The sequence below is a fragment of the Coturnix japonica genome, chromosome 2, assembly GCF_054131305.1.
Source record: "Coturnix japonica strain WE chromosome 2, WE-NBRP24, whole genome shotgun sequence".
NCBI lineage: Eukaryota > Metazoa > Chordata > Aves > Galliformes > Phasianidae > Coturnix > Coturnix japonica.
The window spans coordinates 65,345,905-65,365,465 of NC_140664.1; the positions used below are offsets into that span (position 1 = coordinate 65,345,905).

The following is a 19,561-nucleotide window of genomic DNA, read 5'->3' on the forward strand; positions in this document are numbered from 1 at the left end:
CTTCCTGACAGCAGCAACAGTGTAAGCTGTAAGCCAAAGATGAAGAGGGACATTTAGAGGAGGATCTTGAGAAATTAAATTACTGACTCCTTTAGTAGATATTGAAGCTACTTATTCTATTCTAAGTGGCTGCAAAGGACCTTTAAGTAAGTATTCAATGCCAGTAGCTGGGGCCATGGGAAAGCTGGAAGTTAAACATTTTTTGGTAAACAATTAGACATGAAATTGGAAGTAAGATTTTAACTCATGAATTTTTGTATGTGCCAGAATTCCCTTTACATCTCATGGGACAGGATTTGTAGAAGAAATTAGGAATTCTGTTAACTTCTGATAAGAAAAAGACATGGATACACACCTTGCAGGCTCAAGTCTATTACAGGAATTCTGAAGAGAGCAAAGATAAATAGAAGACTGAAATTCTGTTTGAAATCATGGATGCAGTAGTTGCTTCTGTGTGGGGGCCAGAAAAGCCTGGAAGAGCCAAGTCTGTCAAACTGGTAAAAAAAACTGAAGTCAGGAGTTCAACAAATAAAACAAAAACAGTTTACTATGAAGCTGGAGGCCCACATTAGGATAGAACTTGTAAATGAGAATTTTGTAAGGTATTGACTATTACAAGAATGCTAGTCTGAATATTATACTCTAATTTTACCTGTTAAAAAGCTATGTTCTCATGATTATCCATTAGTGCAAGATTTGAGAGCTAGTAATCAAATAGTCATGCGCATCTTGTAGTAACAAACTCCTACATGTTGTTGACAACTAGCACTAATAGTAATGTTTACAGTTTTAGATTTGAAAGATTCTTTATTTAGCATTCTCTGAAATAGCAGCACCAGAAATTCTTTCTGAATGAGAAAGTCCAACAATGGGACAGAAGACTTGGCTATGCTGAATGGTGATTCCCCAAGGACACAAGTACACTTCTACTATGTTTGGTAATGTACTGGCAAGGATTAGAGCAATGGTAAGGATTAGAACAATGGCAAAGTAGGAACAGGTCAACTACTTTACTAATTGTGTTTTAGATTCTGCATCACTTTTTCCTGTGAATAAGGGAGCTGTGTATTTGTAAGAAATTGAACAAGTATATCCCAGCTGGCCAGACCTACGTTCTGTCCCTCTAAAAAATCTTGACTGGGAGCTGTTTGTTGATGGAAGCAGTTTTGTGATTGAGGAGGAGCAGAAAGCTCTGGATGTGCAGTTGTAACCCTGCAAGAATAAACAGAACTAATACCCTTGCCAGCCAATAGGGATAGAATCTCAGTTGAAGCAATAAGAAGATTCATTTTGGGAATTAATACATTATTGATTGCCAAGAGTATTGTCCAGAGGTGCAGGATTTGTCTTTTAAATAACCCTAAAATTAATAGGAGACTCACTTCCTTCCCCTTCTCCACCCACCACCTCCCGCCAATCACCAAGGAGAAGTAAAAAGAGGTACTGTGTCTGGGGAATATCAGCAAGTTGATTTTTCTTAATTACCGAAGTGTAATGAGTATAAATATTTACTGTATTTGGTTGACACTTTTTCAGGGTGGCCTGAGGCATTCCAGTGCTGAGCCAACAAAACAAGCAAAGTAATCAAATTTTTACTAAAAGAAATAATTCCAAGATTTGGTGTTCCAGAAGGTCTCTCATCAGATGTAGGACCTCGTTTTGTAGCAGAAATAACCCAAAGAGTATCTAGGTTCTTGCAAATGAAATGGTATTTACATACCACAAAGAAACCTCGGTCAAGTTATCAGGAAGATAGAATGAATCAAACATTAAATAGAACAGATAGAAAAATTATGACCAGAAAGACATTTGAAATGGGTAGAAGTTCCCTCTTTGGCACTGAAATTTCAAATAACACCTAGACTTGGAGAAGGAGCCAGTCCTTTTGAAATCTTGTATGGAAATCCAGATATTGTAAATCTGTCCAGAAAAGGTGTTCAGATGTATGTGGCCAGTGATCAAATACTGAATATCACTTATCTCTGGCAAGAATTCTTTCTTCCCTCCATAGGTATGTATTACTAAGAATTCCAGCACCCCTAGATGTGCCTGTACATTGTTTTAAATCCAGACACCAAGTGTATCTCTGAATTTGAAAAGATGATCCATAAAAGTGGAATGCTGTTGTGCTTTAACCTGGCAGGCAGCTAAACATCCCACAGCCTTTTGCTCTCTCCCCATTTACCAGTGGGATGGGGGAGGGAATCAGGAGAAAAAGATAAAGAAGTAGAACTTGCAGGCTGAGATAAATGCTATTCACTAAGAAAAGGAAGAGAGAAATAATAGTGACAATATATATATATACATGTACAAAATAAGTGACACGCAAGACCACCTGCTGACTGATGCCCAAGCAGCAGCTGCCACTCCAGCCAACACCCCAGGTTTATATTTCTTTCACATGATATTATATGATACAGCAAATCCTTTTGGCCAGTTTAGGTCAGCTGCCCTGGTTCTGTCCTCTCCCAGCAACTTGTGCCCCCCCAGACCCATTGCTGGCAGGACAGTACAAGAAGCTGAAAGCCTGAGATGTCCTTGGCTCTATACAGCACTGCACAGCAACTAAAGCATTGGTGTGTTATCAACATATATCAACATATAACATATATAACCAATATACACACAGAGGCACGGTATTTATTTTGTTTCTGCAGAGATCTGTGCTAGGTGATTAATTCATGAAACTAGCACACATTCTGTGTAGTACAGGATTTATTTTATAAATCAAAGAATGTAACATCACTTTTCCTTTTTCTTCCCTTCCCCTTTCTTCCCCTTTCCTTTCTCCTTCTCCTTCTCTTTCTCCTTCTCCTTCTCCTTCTCCTTCTTCTCCTTCTCTTTCTCTTTCCTTCTTTTTTTCTGTCTTTCTTTCTTTCTTTGTAGAAACCTTAGTTTCTAGCACTAGTCTCTTGGTGGCGTACCTTCACTCATTCAATTCTTTGGGTTTTCTTTACCAGTTATTAGCCTCTTTGTTAATATAGCTACTGTTGACATCATTCCTTATCCAAAAGAGATTAGACCTTGTGTTTGTTGCATCACTCCAGGGCAGCTCTCCAAGACCAAGTTGTCTATCTATATGTGAAATATTTGACTTAAGAGCTTTTTAGTGAGACTCATTTACAGTGAGAAATCCCTGTAAATGAATGCAGTATTCTCAGAATAAAAACAATAATTCAGTGGAAGAATAAAAAGAATATATTTTCCATCTGTTATTTGTAGATGTCGGTTGCTAGGGTACTTGATATCACAGAGTATAACTCTGTCCCATAGTTACATTTTGCATATCTTTGTTGTTGTCAACAAAGGATTGTATCCTCACCACTTATCTGATTAGAACTGGCTCTGAAAACTAACACTTGGAAAGGAACAATCTTATGCAGCCCATGGAACCATCATTTCATTAATGAACTGTTAAACCATGAATCACCCAGTGGAGGAGTGGACAAGAAAACTTGCCTTACTCTGTTTTATTGACTCTGATTAAGAGAAACATATCCTTCAACGTGATATCCTGCTGGTGCAGGCACAATGTGTTTGCCAGAAAGGGAAGATTTATTTTCAGTACAAGTCTGCCTACTTCCCTTAAACAAAAATACTGATTTTAATCACATAGTCACCACTAGGGCATATATCTCATTGCCTTCATCTGTGCTTGTAGATTAGAGAAGCCTGTCTTTTGCCATCTAACTCAAATATTTATTCAGTACTGATTAGCCAGTGTCAAAATGTATTCCATCAGAGGAAGAAACAGAGGAAGAGGGAGGGAGGTAGGAGAAAAAAATTTTTTGCTCTACACACGAAACAAGAACAATGCAAAACAGCAAAGACAACTAGCAGAAAGAAGGTAACACATGAGCATGCTCTTCGGACTTTTACTAGTAATTATGGTCACATGTTTTCAACAGTAAACCTTGTTTACTTATGATCTGAATCCATTCTCTCATGACTTCATCAGTTTAGCTGTTGGCTCTGTTCTAAGATAGATGTCTGATGCATTCTACAAACTGATCTTTGTTTTTCTACCAACAGTAAGGACAAGAATAGCTCAAAGAGCATTAAATGCATGAAGAAATCTTACTGCTGCTAGTTTGGGCTGTAAATCCACTAGCTTGTTACAATCAGTGTATTGACATGCACAGTACTTGTAATCTTGCATTACCAAGTATGTAACTTTTATAAAGTTGAGAAATATACATTTAATAGTCCTTTTTGAAATAAGGTAGATATTTAATTTTTTTAAAAAATCTTTAGTGTAAAGTGTTCTAAATTTTTTACTGCATTAATGCATTAGCATTAAGATAAATAATTTTCATTAATAAATTAGCCTTCTTTTTTATTATCTATCTTACAAAGGAGATTATGACAGCTTTCAGCAGTCTTGCCATGGCTCCTGTTATGGGCTCCATAATGTATATTGGCCCAGTATTCCAGATTTGTGATCAAGCAACCTCAGAGTTATTCCTGCTTTGATGTGAGTAGTTAGTGGTCTTGAAATGGCTCTTAAGGATCATTTTTCTCTTATGTCTTCTTGGCTGTGCTTTTTCTTCCTATGCCTAAGCATGAGAGCAGAAATGAAAAATTAATATGAAGCTGATCACCTGCTTTCTTTTCTGGAAGCTACTTTCTTCAGCTGATTTATTCAACTAGCCCAAAATTAATGAACTGTTAATAAACTTTCTAGTTGTGAATCTGACATATATGAGACATACTTCAGTTGGAGAGAGTGACTGAACCTTATTCATATCTCCATTTAATTTGCTTATGCAACTAAACTATTTGAAAACAAGAGTTAAAACCGGAGCCATAATGTGACCTAGATATGAAGAACTGAACAGTATGGTCCCCATTTCATTACGGACTTGAAGGCTTTTTAATGAGTAGGTGCAGGTCCCATCTTTCACTACTATCAGTAAATAATCACTCTCCTCTTTTAGATAAACATAAAAGGCCTGCAAATGAGCACCCAAACATTCACTATATGAGGAATAGAACCATACTGCAGTATGAGAATAAATGTGAAATGTAAATGACCAGTGCTGCAGAGATGAACTTTAGCCCAGAATAAACACTGTCTGGTTTGATGGTATCAAGAAATTTGGACACACTTAGTCACAGAATCTGAAGGCAAGGACTGAGACACTGAAATACTGCACACTATAGGAGAAAATCAGCCAAGTATATCTTGGACTGTATCAAAATAAATGTGACCAGCAGGTCAAGGGAGATATTTTCCCTTTCTACTCCCTCAAATTAGACCCTGCCTAGAATATTCTGTTCAGCTTTGGGGCCACCAGCGTAAGATGGACCTGCTGAAGCGAGTCCAGAGGAGGGCCATGAGTATGATTAGATGCTTGGAGCATCTCTCCTATGAAAATAGGCTGAGAAATTTGGGGTTGTTCAGCCTTGAGAAGATAAGGCTCTCTTCTCCAGGGGGATCTTATAATCTCCTTCTCTTACCTAATGGAGGTCTACAAGACAACTAGAGAGGGAATTTCTATTGAGAAATTAAGAGACAAATGGTAATAACTTTAAATAAAATAATTTTTAAAAAGAGATAGATTTAATGTTAGGAAAAAATTATTTACAGTGAGGGGTATGAGGCAAGGAACTTGCTTCCCAGAAATGTTTTGAATGATCCATCTCTGGAAGTGTTTGTGGCCTGGTAGGGTGGTGCTTTGAGTGACCTGGTCTAGTGGAAGTTGTTCCCACTCATGGCAGTGGTGTTGGAACCAGATGATCTGTAAGCTCCCACTCCCAAACTTTATATGATTCTATGATATCTTATTAAACTAAAATTCACTACAATCCAAAATATGGATCTACACCACTCAGTATAGCCTTTTCTTCTGACCATCAGAAAAAGCACACAAAAAGTTTTATCAGATTGGTGGCCATGGAAGATTGTGCTCTGTTATATAAGAAACTTTTCTGTGGTGCTGCTGTAATAAAAGAGATGGAGAGCATATCAAATAAATTTTTGGTGTTGAAACATTTTGTTTTGGTTTGATAATTTAGTAATGAAGGAGTTCTTTTTTTGCTTGTTTTACATCTCATCAAATATCACTCTGTATATCTGATAAATTCAGAACACTAGTTATTATTATTTTCATTAATGGGCTTTGTATCCAACCCAAAAGCCCAAAGCTGTCAAACTGTTTGCTCTGGGCTATTTAGTTGATATGATTTTAGTGATCATTTAACTGTAATCTGAGACTACTGCAGAAAAAGCCCAATCCCATGCTGGGGATTGGTAAGGCAAAAATGCAAATTGTGTAGTTGGTCGTTGGATATGACTTGTATGGCAGATCCTCTGCAGGTCATCTCCACTGCTCCTCCAGGCACAACTGAAAAGATCCTGGCTTCTTTTCGCCCTCTTTTCAGGTACAAACATTAATAAGACTCTTGCTGAGCCTTCTCTCCTCTAGGCAGAATGGTTCCACATCTCTGAGCTTTTCCTCATACTTGAGTCTTTGAATGTCTTCTAGTTGTTCACGATGGGGATAGTTTAAAGCCAATTTCTGCATTATACCTATCTGCTGTTTTTCATGACAGGACTTTTCAGTATTTAGAGCAGAAGAAGCAGAGCATGTTTCCATGTCTCAGATCCTTCCACTCTTTGTCTGACACAAACAAACATACCGTTAGCAGCACTTTGACATGTAAGATTATGAAACAGACTGTTAGAGACATTTCATTCTTACATTCTGATAAAGTAGTGGAACAGTGGTGTAAGTCTAATCTAAATGCCTGGAGTCAAAGATATCCTGGTCAGCTTCTGCAAAATTTGACAGAGTATGTCTGTGCCTATCAGTGTGAAAAGAACGATCTTTTCTCCCACTGGGTAGCAAAAGGGGTTCACTATTGACCAGAAAAATTTCTTTAAATTTTATCTTAACTAAACCTCCATTTTTATACACAAGAAAACACTTCTTTGTTGTTGCAGTGAATCATTGCAGGGCATAGAAGGCATTTAATCTTATTTTAGGTTTTCCATTCTGAAGTCATGCTCATAGTTTTCAAACAGCAGATTAACCTTAAAACAAGTGCCATTCAGTCTGCCACTGCCTTCATTAAAGGTGCATCATTCTTTTGCTGGAATTCTTCAACCAACCAAGAGCATCCCAGATTCTGTTTACAGATTGCTACTCTGAGATTTTACTTGCCATGATTTTTATTCTAGTTGTCATTGTTTGCATTGTATTTTCTAATTGTCTGGTTTTTGTTTGCAATATATAAGGAAGCTTAGCTGAAGAGTAGGGTTCAGCTTTTAAAATACTTATAAAGAATGAACACAGATGGCAAAATGTGACATTAGACCAAATCAAGTAAAAGCACAGAATGTGAGAAGCTTTATTGTACATGGCTTTTTGCTTCTTGTCATGTCTAAACACATACTCACTAAGCATTACAGGACAGAACTGGAATGTTTTTCTAAAACCGGTTTGTCTCTAACTCTTTTTAGTAAATACACATGAGGAAGCAAGGAAATGGCAAACTGAATGCTGACTCTTTTTAAGTTAATGGTTAAAAACCTAATGTCGGTGGGGCAAGAACATCACACTTTCATTCTAGAAATTACAATAGGTCACACGCAGTACCAGTGTATATTCATGATGATGGATTGAAGTCTAACAAAGTTTGCTTTGTCATAAAGCAAATAAAGAAGGAAAGTATAAGCCAAGAATGAAGATGACATGGTAACTGCTTGAATTACAATCACCTCATTATATCACAAGTCTACATTTTTACTCATTTCAATTCCTAATCAATGAATAGTTGTTAAGAGTAGTCTTTTATAAAATATCAGAGTTAAAAGCAGTCTTATTTTTACACAAAGCAAACTGGAGTATTTAGTACTGGGGCAGTGAGTGACAACTGAGATGCACAAACCAGTAGTTTTGAAAAAGGCTTCATATACTCTCATTTCTGCTAACACAAAGTAATTTAAGCTAACTGTATTAAAAAGTCCCACCTTCTCAGATTTTAGCAGCAAATCACTGTGGGTACCCAAAGGGCTTCTTCTATTACCTAAGCAATCTTGGTAAGCTTTTTGTCTTTCATTTTGAACTCCATGTCACTCCTCAAAGGACTGAAATGACTAAGACTGAACACACAGTTGCAAAGGAGTGAACTCTGTGTAACATAGGAGGTCATACTGTCAAAATGTATGTTGTACGCACATGCAGATAACAATATTTTGTTCATGTAACTTGGAAAATTGATTTTCAGCAGATGAAAGAATTCTCAAGTAGACTCGACTGACTGTGAGTTCCTGTAAATATTCCAAGAAGTGGCTTTTAAAAAAGGCCATGGAGTTATTTCTTGATATCTCTGCATCCATGACAGGGGGACAGCAGGCCCACAGGCCCACTGGCCCAAAAACAGGAGGGGTGGGAAGAGGGCTGGGAAGGAACACAAAGGGAGAGGAATAATAGTAGTTTGAAAACAAAAACAATCTGAGGAGGAAAGTTAATTTACTAATTGTAATAGCAGAAATACAATTCAATTGGGACTGAAGACAATAAACCAAATAAATGAGAGAGAGTTTAAAGCCAATGGCCTTCTTGCTGAAGTTGAGACAGTAGGGAGCACACACTGCAGATAAGCAGAAAAGAAGAAGGGATATCTAGTGACTTGCAAACAGTTTTATCTTTCCTTCTGACCGGAAAACAGAAACTGGGGTAAGTAGCTCTTCTCTTCTGAGAAAAATGGAAAAAAACATATAACAACAACAACAACAACAAAATCTGAATAGTTAATATTACATTAAGCAGTATAGAAATGGCAAGCAAGAAGTATGGCAATTTAAAAAGAATCTGTCAGCTGTGGAAATTAGATGTGTGCATTGGCTGATGGACAGAATAAAGTGGAGAAATGTACCATTTCATTTTTAATAGGTCTGTGTACTTCTAGTGTTAATTAAATTGAGTAATATTCTGGAATTCAGCATGAAATCTGTACTTTTCTTACTGTGTAGCTCTGGGAAGGGAAAACTGTAGGACCAGATTTTCCCTAATCTGTAGGCATCAGCTCAAAGGCAACAGAGTTCATTCTTCAACTGAAGCTTGTATAAAGGAGTGTTCAGGAACTTTGCACTGCAAGAGCCCTGTAGGAGTCAGCGTATAGCCCATGCCCTGGCTCTGCTCCACTCCTAGGTCTTAAAGAAACATGCTCCTGCTGGAGTGGCTTTGGAACATTAGAGTGTGTGTGAGAAAATATTTGATCAATAATGTTTTCAAATAGTTATTTAGAAGAGGAAAATAGAACTTAAAATGCTAGGTCACACAGATGAATCATCAGATCATGTCACAGCTGAACTATCACAGTAGTCTGTGATAAGAAAATTCATGGTATCCTCCAGCCACAGCTACTGCCTACAAACACAGCTGTACTAACCTCTAGGGAAATGCAGCCGATCTTAGGATAACATAGTGAGATCTCAAGGTCATGGTCTTTCTTTCTTGTGAAGGAACAGACTTCCGGATGAGAATGAACCAATCAAGAATCATAGAATCATAGAATCAGTCTCACCTGAGAGCTAGACTACACTCAGGAATGCCATCTTCTATGGCAAAGCAATATTGATTTATTAGTGTAAAACTGAAAAGATGATTTTCAGGACTGAGAAAAGTCATTCCTTGGGCAGGAATGAGATAAGATTTCTGGGAACTCGAGGGTATTTCCTATAACAGTGTAATTTTCTCATGTAAAGTAAATGTAGATACTGCTGCAGAATACATGAATGTGGCATTCACATTATTTTATTTTTTGAATAAAAATACAATAAACAAATATAACTGATGGCTGCTTTCTTGAGTTTAAGAAAGTAAACGCAGGCAACAAAAGAATGTCCAGTCTCCTGCTTTGAAGTATAGGAGGTATTAATCTTAACACAGAAATAGAATGATCTGAAAGTTATCATATTTTATGAAGGTAGTTTGATTTGCCCTTTGGACTGTCTTATATTCAACCTGCTGTCAACCAGAACCCTGAGATCCCTTTCTGCAGGGCTGCTTTCTAGCCTCTTCTCTCCTGATCTGTAAATTATTATATCCAGGGCTGTCCAGCCCCAAGTGCAGAATCTGGCACTTGCTTATGTTAAACTTTATGTGGTTAATAACAGTCCAGCCCTCAAATTTGTCAAGATCTCACTGCAAAGCCTTTCTGCCACTGAGGAAGTCACTGGCTCCTCCCAGCTTGGAGTTATCCGCAGATTTATTTAGTGTACCAGTTCAAGTCCTGCATCCAAGTAATTGATTGAAACATTAAAGAGAACTGGCCATAAAAAGGAACTCCGCTACAGACTGGCTGCCAGTCTGATGTAACACCATTTACTATAACATTCTGAGCCTGACTCACAGGCCAACTGTTTACCCATTGTGTTATATTTTTGTCTGGCTGTATGCTAGACATTTTGTCCACATGGACACTGTGAGTAATAATACTGAAAGCTTTGTTGAAATAAAAATATCAGCCGGCTTCCTTTGGTCAAATAGATGGGAAACTCTTGTCACAAAAAGAGATTGAGTTTGTTAAACAGGACTTTCCCCTCATGAACTTCGTTGGATTGGTTGTGACCAATCACTGCATTGTCTTTCAGGTGTTTTTCAGTAAGTCCCAGAATAATCTCAGTAACTTTATCAGGCACTGTGGTGAGACTGACAGGCCTGTAATTATCAGCATCTCTTTTTCTTGCTCTTCTTAAAAACTGGGGCTATGTTTGCCATCCTCCAGTTGACTGGGACCTTTCCTGATTCCCAATCCACTGAAAAATAATTTATAGAGGTCTTGTGATGACATAGGCCAGCTCTCTTGAGAACCCTGGGATAAATCCCATCAGGCCCTATACACTTCTATGCATCCAGCTGGAAAAAATCCTGCACAGGTTTGGAGCTGACTGGGAGTTCATTATTTCCACACTAAAAGTCCTGCAGCTCAGCACTCCAGTGGTCTCAAAGTCCATAATCAATATTGAAGGCAGATGGAAAGAGGGCATGAAGCTTCTCTGCATCATCTGCATCTCTGTGTGTGAGGTGACCATCCTCATCAGGTAACAGAGTGATTTTATCTTCAGTTCTCCTATTGCTCCTACTGCTGTTAACATACTTTTTACAGCACTCACAATACTGGTCATACCACCAACACTAATCTTTGACATTGTAAGACAACATAACAAAATAGAAGGCATTACTTTCCTGATAAGCTAGAGGGAAACAAGATGACTTGTCAGAAGATGTGAGAAGGGCCATAAGGAGGATCTGGGGAACTACAGGCCTGTCAGCCTGACCTCGGTACCAGGGAAAGTTATGGAGCAAATAATCTTGGGTGAAGTCACATGGAACGTGTGTGGCATCCAGGGGGCCAGGCCCAGCCATCATGGATTCATGAAAGGCAGGTCATTCTTGACCAACCCCATCTCCTTCTATGACTGGGTGACCAGACTGGTAGTAATAGTAATAGTCTCGTGCGGGTTGGAAGGGACCTTAGAGATCATCGAGTCCAGCCCCCGGGATTCGAGCCTCTGTGTAGCAGAGCAGCACTTCTACCACTTGCACCACAGGGGGGATTCGAACCCCGGGCCCTGGTGCTGCAAAGCAGCATTCCTACCACTGCGCCACCGGGGCACAATGGTAGATGAGGGAAAGGCTGTTGATGTAATCTGCCTAGACTTCAGCAAAGCCTTTGACATGGTCTCTGTCACTATTCTTCTTGGGAAACTGGCTGCCCGTGGCCTGGACAGGTACACTCTTCTTTGGGTAGAGAACTGGCTAGAGGTCCGTGCCCAGAGGGTAGTGGTTAATGGAGTTAAGTCCAACTGGCAACCTGTTACAAGTGGTGTCCCCAGGGGGTCAGTATGGAGGCCTATCTTGTTTAATATCTTTACTGATGACCTAGATGAGGGAATTGAGAGTACCATCAGTAAGTTTGCAGATGACACCAAGCTGGGAGATGGTGTTGATCTGCCTGAGGGTAGAGAAGCCCTTCAGAGGGATCTGGATAGGCTGGATTGCTGGGATGAGGTGAATGGGATGAGGTTCAACAAGGCCAAGTGGTGGGTCCTGCACTTTGGCCACAATAACCCTATCCAGTGCTATAGTCTTGGAGATGAGTGGCTGGATGACTGTGAAGAGGAAAGGGACCTGGGGGTGTTGGTTAATACTTGGCTGAACACGAACCAGCAGCATGCCCACATGGCCAAGAGGACCAATGCCATCCTGCCCTGCATTAGAAATAGTGTGGCCAGCAGGAGCAGAGAGGCAATCATCCCTCTGTACTCAGCACCGGTGAGGCCACATCTTGAGTATTGTGGTGGACTGTATACATGCCTTCACACAGGCCATTGGTGAAGATGCTGAACAAGACTTGACCCAGTACCAATCCTTGGCAAACACTGCTAGGCTACAGTCCTCCAATTAGATTCTGCACCACTGATCAAGACCCTTCAAGTTTTGCCAATTCCCAGTCCACTTACTCTCCACTCATATATCCTATGCTTCCTAAGGTTACCTGTGAGGATGCTATAGGAGATAGTATCAATAGCCTTGCTGACGTCAAATCAGGTAATACTGCTACTCTCTCCTAATCCACCCAGCTGGTCAGGACATCATAGAAGGCTGCCAGATTGTTCAAGCATGATTTCCCATTGGTGAATCCATGTTGACTGATGATGGTGAAACACACATAAATTTGCGTGATTTGCCTGAATTCTATCACAATCAAATCTGGTTAATTCTGATTCTGCATGGTTTTTTTTAGGAGTTGATCTGTTTCTCAGTTGCAGGGAGTGACTTGGGTCAGCTCAAGTTTCACAGAGAGTAAGCTTCCAGTGTCCTCATGAGGTTTTGAGGAACACCTAACGCATTGCACAGCCCAGCCCAACCCAGTTGTTTTAAAGCTATATATTTTTAGTTGTTTGTTAACAAGCAGTGTTTAAGGTGCAATTAATTGGTCAGCCATCGGAACCCGACAAAGCCTGCAAGGCTCAGGTTTCTAGACTGGCACTGTGCCCTGCTCTCTGCATCTTCCTTGGGACGAGAGAAAAGGCAGAAGGTGCTGAACCCGGCCTCAATTCCCAGGCCTCCCGATGCAGATTTGCGTGTGGGTATACCCACCCAACTGTTCCGTGTCTCTCCCAGCTCTTAACAAGAGGAACGGTAAAGAAGCCATCCCCTACCGGCCGCGCGGCTTCATCTCCACCTCTCCCTGCCCACCTACTGCCGAGCACCGGGTAACGAGCAGAAAGAAGGGAGACGGCACAGCGTATAACCATCCATTTAAGGCAGCAGCTGCCCCTACGTTAATTCATTACCTCACGCTTCGTGGGAGGCGGGAGCGGCCGCCAGCTGGACAGCCCGTCCGGCCTATGGGGACGAGCGGCAGAGGAGGGCGAGTAGGCGGTACCGGGCGCTCGCCAATGCCGCTGCCGAGAGGGTAGAGCCTGACTGAGCCGCTGCGCCAGCTCGGGGTTGGCTGCTGGTAGCGTCAGAGTCTATAGGCGAGAGTCAGGTTGAGCTGGCAGGAGCTGTCGCTCCCTCGGTGAGCCGGTGGTAAGTGGGCGCTTCTTGCGGAGCGACTGAGGCAGGGTCAGCTTCCTAAGTCCGTCTTTTATGTTCGTTTTCTTTTTTTTGAACGGTCATGCTTCACTGGTATGTTTTTTTTTTTGTTTTTTTTTTCCCACCTCTCGCCCCTTTTCGGCGCGCTGGCTAATTAATTTGCATTCGGTTAATGTAGCCCTAAGGGAAGGGAGCGGGCGCGTTGGCGTCGTTGTTTCTGCCTGCTGTGCCTCGCTGGGACCGGAGTTCTGTCCGCACTGGAAAGGGTTGCGCAGCGCTGTGCTCCTTGCTGCCGTTATGTAACGGTCTCGGGGGGCTGTGACAAGACAGTGGCTGCTTCTTTTTGCAGGCATAGCGCGTTACCATCGTTCCCTTACCTCTCTTTCCCCTGCCATATCCTTTTCCCCACGATCCCCCGCCCCACCCCGCGGAGGGGCAAGAAGAGGGGCTGTGTGTGAAGTTGCGTTTATTCCCGTTGCCATCATGTTAGGATGGGGCCCTTCGAGCAGCCGCGTCTTCAGGGAGCTCCTGCTGCCGCACGGGAGTGGAGAAGTGCAGCAGCAGCCCGTCCGGCGGAGGATGGGATGGCTCTCCGGCTTCCGAGGACGCTGCGCTAAACAGCTCTATGGAAGGGCAGTGCTGTCGGCTTATTGTGGGTAGCTGGTTAGCTCGGGTCTAGGTGCAGGCATCTATCTCCTTGCGCCTTCAGGAGACCAAGTAAATTGCTGTTCATCCGTGCTTTGGAGCCGATATGCTGTTGAAGACAACAGTAAAAACCTCATCCCCTGCAGTTGCCTTTTTTTGCCTTCTTGCGTAGAGCGAGTGATCGCCTGCTTTTGTGGAGATTGGTAAAGGACTTGGTTTCATTTTTGTTTATTTTTTTCAAAATACCCAAGGGGCTTTGCTGAGAACTACCTCTTTGTGGTGTCCTCCATGGAAAATAGCATCTGGTCTAGGAGACTACGGGCTGCAGCTTAACAACCTGCAGGTATAAAGCTGGGTGTAGGCAGAAAAACTGCCAGGGTAAAAAAATACGGCACAATAACAAAATGATGTGAATTAATCAGTTCTTTTCAACCTCGGTGAAAAAAACAACAAGCAGTAAATCAGCAGTGGTTGCAAGTGTATCTTCAGTCCTGATTAGTGCCATTGTTAAATTATTCATCAGAAAAATTGTCAGTCTGCTGGAAGGTGCTGAACACTTCTATGAAAAGTGTGCATCTTAGAGGCTGACAGCTTTGAATCTGGCAGTAGATGCTGCTGACAAGCAATTTACCTATTGACATAGGCAGGTGTGAGTAGTGGTGAAATTCATACTGACAGAGGTTTGCATAACTGCAAGAGGGAAGAATCAACCCCTGGCCCAAAATGGAACACAGACAAGTTTGCATTGTACAGAGCAGCAAATTGGCTTATTTTCACTGACTTTTATTGAGCATTCAAACAATTTCGTCGACTAGTGTAATTAGTGTCCTTTTATAGTACTGAGAAGGCTGACAAGTGTTAGCATGATAGTGGAGCATAGAGGACTGGTGACTTGTTTATTTATATATATATGTATGTTTATATTATATATATATATATATATATTTTTCCACCTAGAGTTGTAAAAACATGGAGAAAAAATGGAAAGAGACACTCTCACAGCCTCAGGCTTAAATTAACATGACTGTTTATCAGATGTATACCACGTGTGTGTGTGTGTATATATATATATATATATTCTTAAGGTGACAATGGCTATTTTTTTTTGTCATTTAGTGACAAGCTGCTTCCTTTTCAAATTGTTATTTACAGATCCTTCCTTTTCACAACCTCACTATTCCCAAAACCAAAATAAAATACTTTATTGAATGCTTTCGTACCTCTTTGGATCACAGTCTCATATACCTGCAAGCACATCATTATTTATAACTGTTGAAGTGTATGCCTGTTATTAAATCATAGTGCAGTGCAATGCTTGGGCAGCATGCCATGCAAGGATCAAATTTCAGATAAAACTCATGTGACAATCTCCTGCAGTGTACACATTTTCCCCTGTAAATAAATGGAAATGCACATCCAGTAAGTAGTTGCCTCATTAATGCTGTGTATTGGCTGTGTTGTTTGTTTGTTTGTTTTTAAATCTTATTTTAATCACAGATGTGTTCATTCTGTTTACTTTCTGTCAGCAAATGTATATTAGAGGTTGTTTTTACTTTTATACTGCGAGATTAACTGGAAAAAAAGATGGCTCTCTTAAGAAGGAAGGAGGGAGGCAGGCAGGCAGCAATGTTGATTGATGTTAAAATAAACGTATTCTTAGTACATGTAGAGATGATGAGATATGCTTATTGCATCTAGGAGTGCTTTAGAGAATAAGCCGTATAATGTTTAAATTTGGTAACTTTCTCTTGAAGTTAAGCTAAGAAACAAAATAAGCTGTAAGGTATTTTTCATGGATTATATATTTTGATTATGTAAGTCTTCAGTGTGATAATGTGATTGTGCTCATAAGCCTATATAGAGGAGAAACTTGCTGCAAAAATGGTCTTTCTCATGGTGTAGTTACTTTATTGCTGTTTCTACTTGTATATTTATGCCCTTGCATAAATTAAATGAACTCTTTTCAGCAAATGACATGCAGGGTGTTTTTACTTTCTGAAAACAAACTGTGCTTTGCATAACTAAAAGTAAATGGAAGTGTATAGTTTTTGCCCCTACTCTTTCTTTGCCATGCTGACATAAGCGTATATTAGAAGCTTTAAACAGTAACTTAGATCAGTTTTGCTATATACACATTTAAGTGTCTAGGACTCCATGTTCTTATATTCCACTGCTTCTCAGTGCGGGAAGTTGTCCATGCAATTAAGTAAAAGTTTATACCCCGAGGATAGTAAGTTATGTACTGTACCTGGATCTAAATGCTTTTAGATATCCCTGCCAGTTAGTTGAAAGGAAATTTTTTTGCTTATAATTTTTATTGCCATTGTTCCTGGGAGCTGTGATCAGGGATATAAATTATTGTAATACAGTGATTTTTTTGTTAATAATGCAGTTTCTCTACAAAACTAGTTGGACACCTTATTTAGCTGATTTCTTTCACCTGACAAGTTACATTTATAGAATTCATTAAATATCTCTTGTACGATATCTTGTTCTGATATTTTGTGGCTCTTGCACCATCTTCTATTCCCTGATCATAGGTAATGTTTTGTACTTTTAAGTCTGAGTGCTTTCAAGCCCTGTAAGTTTCTGTTAGTTCTGTATTTTTTTTTTTCCTTGCTTAAAATTTATCCTTGTCAATACCATCAACTATGCTTTCTTGACATTTTTCACCTATTTATTTATATGAAGCTCCCCATCTTAATATTGTCTGAAGCAGTCTTCCAACTGCATGTCTCTAATCTCCTTCATGGAACAGATCATTATGACTTTGGGTTTTTGCATAAATACTTTGAAAAGGCTCTGTTGAAGCTGAAATTGGTATTCTTGTTTGGATGATAGTGGTGGGAAGAGTTGATGGATAGTGTATAAAGAACTACATACATAGTATAATTTCACAGCTAGCTAATGAAAGTCGGAGAACTTGTGCTTAACTAATCTTACAGTGAGAATAGGTTCAACATGTTCTTTATAAGTTATACAGCTAACTAGTGCAGAAATAGCTGTCGTTTTCTAGTCTTTTTGGACTTGTGATTCCCAAGTATTTTCTTGATATACTGTAAGAAATTATGTTGTTTGAATGTGATTATCTTTTTCTCCCTTTTGAAAAATGTTTTATTTACTTTATTCTGTGAAAATTATTCTAGATACTTCTTGTATCGTTGCATGTGTGTGGAACTGATGAATGTTTGTGCTCTATTTCTTTGTTTGATAACAAGTGGCATTTCAGCAGAACTAAGGATGAATACTTGAGTGGGATTTTTGTATGGAATATAGTGGGGGATGGGGGACGGGAGAGAAGTGTGGAAATGTGGTAGCTTGCCTGTGCGTAAATATCTGAAGGATGCCTGTATTGATGCTGATTTCTTCATAGTTGAAACATTATGTGAAAGATACGGTGGTGGGATGTGCTATTTTGTTGAGCTACTTATGAGTAATCTAGGGAGACAAAAAAAATGGTGTGGAAGTGTTGTCAAGTGAAATATGCTTTAAAAAAGGTTTCATTAGAACCATTGCTGATAAATTAGTTTGTGTATATGCATATAGATGCTTTATTTATGTATATATAAAGTGTTGTTTTATGTAGCTATTCTTTGGAACAGAGGAATGTAATACACTAAGAACCTAAACTTAATTTTGTCAGTATTTGATGATATTTCAGAAGTAATTACTTAAGCATATAGTGATGGCTTTAGAAAAGGAATATTAACAACTACTTGTCAGTAGACAAAATAATTTCTGTGCTTTTCTGTGTTTTCTGAGGTTTTTCTTAAATAGAGTATTTAACATCAGAGTCTGTGTATTGGTTTCAGCTGAGAGACAGTGTTAATAGTACATTGGTTGCTGGTGAGTGATGGGTGCCTGCCTGGAGTCGGGCCAGACTACTTGGTGGGGAAGAACCACTGCCTTTATGGTGCACTGGTGGGCTTGTAGCAGGGCAGAACCAGGATAACTGACAGCTGAATATGGCACAAAGTTCTTCCATACCACGTGACATCACGTGGAAGGCTATATAGCAGTAGGGAATTTATAGAATCATAGATGAATTAAGGTTGGAAAAAGTTATTTAAGACCTTCTTGTAAAACCATCGACCCAGACTTGCCATGCCTAGTAAACCATGTTCTGAAGTGCCACATATACTCTTTTTTTGAAAACCTTCAGGGACTGTGACTCTGCCCTGGGCAGCCTGTTCCAGCACCTCACCAGTCTTTCTAAGAAGAAATTTCTCCTAGTATACAACCTAAATCTTCCCTGGTATTATCACTAGTTCTCTGGGAAAAGGGGGATGACTCCCACCTGCCTGCAGATTTCTTTCAGGTTGTAGTGAGTGGTAAGCAGGGGATACCCTGAGCATTCTTTATCTCCAGACTAAACTCTGTTTCCTCAGCTGCTCCTCATTCATTGTCCTTCTTTGCATACGCTCCAGGACCTCAGTGTCTACCTTGTAGTGAGGGGCCCAAAACTGAACACAGCATTCCAGGTGTAGACTCACCTGTCCAGGCCTTGGGCTGATAGAATCTCCAGGTAAATACTGTGGGAAACAGAATGAAAGGCTTTGCTGAAGTCTGGGTAGACTACATCCATAGTCCTTCATTCATCCACCAGGCAGGTATCCTGATCATAGAAGGAGATTGTGTTGGTCAAGCAGGATCCGCCTTTCACAAACTCATGCTGGCAAGGTGTAATTTCATGGTTGTCCCACACAGGCTGTGTGATTACATTGAAAATTATCTGCTCCTTGACCTTCCTGGATACCAAATTTCGGCTGATAGGCCTGCAGTTACTCAGATCCTCCTTCAGCTTTTCTTTTAGATCAGTGTCAGGCTGACAATTCTCCAGTCATCTGAGACCTCCCCAGTTGAACAGGATTGATAAAAGGTGGAAAATGTGCAATCACTGTTACTGGCTTTCTTGGTACTCTCAAGCAGATTCTGTCTAGCCCCATGGACTTGTGGCAGTCTGGGTGAGCAGCAGTTTGCTAACTGTTTCATCCTGAGTTATGGGAGGGTTTAGTCTGCTCCCCATCCATGTCTTCCAGCTTAGAGGGCTGAATACCCTGTCGATGACTGGTCTGACTACTAAAGGCAGAAGCAAAGAGGGCATTGAGAATCTCAGTCTTACCCTTGGTGGCAATATTATCCACTGCATCCAATAAAGGCAGGAAATTCTCCTTGGCCCTCCTCTTGCTGTTAATGTGTTTAAGAAAACATTTTTTTTAATTATCTCTAACAGTGGTGGCCAGATAAAGCCCTTGCTGGGCTTTCTCCTTTCTAATTTCCTCTCTGTGTATCCAAGCAACATCATTCTATTCTTCTGGAGTTGCCTGACCATACTCTGGAAGATGATAAACTGTTTTTGT

The 19,561-nt window shown here is 40.2% G+C and overlaps 1 protein-coding gene across 5 annotated transcripts in view; it reads left to right on the plus strand.

Moving 5' to 3' along the window:
• Positions 1–13,487: 13,487 nt before the first annotated feature.
• TPPP (tubulin polymerization promoting protein) overlaps positions 13,488–19,561 on the plus strand; it is a 47,760-nt gene continuing 41,686 nt past the window's right edge. For 3 of the 5 annotated variants that reach the window (XM_015854850.3, XM_032442535.2, XM_085540072.1), the window contains exon 1: positions 13,488–13,550. The gene's annotated coding sequence lies outside the window, so the exon portion shown is untranslated. Of the gene's footprint in view, positions 13,551–13,905; positions 14,545–19,561 lie in introns of those variants that run through there. The other 2 variants (XM_015854852.3, XM_032442534.2) reach the window with 2 other exon arrangements.